Genomic DNA, 1,423 nt, shown 5'->3' with positions numbered 1-1,423 from the left:
CGCCTTATTTTGCTGTTGCAAGGTCAGCGTGATTTAACCCTACGTTTGATTTGTGAAATTTTTATCTGATTTGTGAACCTCAATAAAAGTTGATTTTACCACATTTTTTGCATTTGGGTTTTACTAGAACTGCTACAGCTTCAAAACTACAACACCTAGACACTTCAAACCTGCACTGGATTATTCTCAACTAATAGCAGAATATTTTAATGATGTTTGGGATTTGTAAAACCTTTTTCTGATTGGTGAAACTTCAAAAAAGGGGCAATTTCAGCACTTTTTTAAAATCTTGGTCACACGAGATCTGCTCTAATTCCAAATCTACAACACCAATATCAGCAATTTGTGCATCGAGTAAAACACTTAGCATGCCATAGGTAAATGTTATTTAGTTTGGCTAAAAAAACTATTGCACTGTCAATAAATGACTTCGAATAGATGTTCTGTAGTTACCAGGTTATAATTTAAAGCTGCACTTGATTATTCTCAACTAGTAGCAGAATATTTATAATCATGTTTGGTATTTGTAAAACCTTTTTCTGAATTATCAAACTGCAATACAGGGCAATTTTTACCCTTTCTTACATTTAGATCATATTAGAACTGCTCTAATTCCAAAACCACTACACCTAGAAACTTCAAACCTGGACTGGATCATTTTGCTCTAATAGCATAATATTTAGAACCATGTGTGGGATTTGTGATACTTTTTTCTGATTTGTGAAACTTAAATGGTAATTTCAGACTCTTTTTTTTTTTTGCATCTGGATCACACTAGAATTTATCTAATTCCAAAACTACAACACCTAGACACTTCAAACCTGGACCTGATTATTTTCAACTAATAGCAGAATATTTAAAACCAGGTTTGGGATATAAATCAGCTCACGTCTTAGTAGGATAACTCTAGCAGAGCGTTCTGCCTGTTAAGCTACAGAAAAACGATTAGAGAAAGAGTTAATAAGGTGCCGTTACCTCCTTCTGTCTCTCCACGCTGCCACTGAAAGTGTTTCTCTTTCTGCCAGGAGACACAACGAGACGATTTTGGGGAAATATGAAGGATGATGTCACCTACTGAACAAATTTTCAGGAAACCAAAGCAGTTTTTCTTTTCTTGTTTTCATCACTTTGTTTTTCGTCACATTGCTCACTGTCAATGCTGTGCACATCTTAGTACCGGCACACAGTTTTACAGCTTGAAACGTAAATATTTTGTGGAAGATACTCTAAAAGAGCAAAATTTACATATTTGAGTTTTAATGAATTTGATTTTTTTTAAATTAATTTAATTAGTTTAATACAACTCATATTGTGAAGACATTTTTTAAAATGTTTCTGTTTTGACTGTTAAGGATCAAAGCTGACAAAAAACCCAATATTCAGTTTCTTGGAAAATGTGATTCTTACAACAGAACAAAATATA

The sequence above is a fragment of the Poecilia formosa genome, unplaced genomic scaffold (assembly GCF_000485575.1).
Source record: "Poecilia formosa unplaced genomic scaffold, Poecilia_formosa-5.1.2 Scaffold285, whole genome shotgun sequence".
NCBI lineage: Eukaryota > Metazoa > Chordata > Actinopteri > Cyprinodontiformes > Poeciliidae > Poecilia > Poecilia formosa.
The sequence above is the reverse complement of the archived record's forward strand: the minus strand, read 5'-3'. Positions refer to the sequence as shown.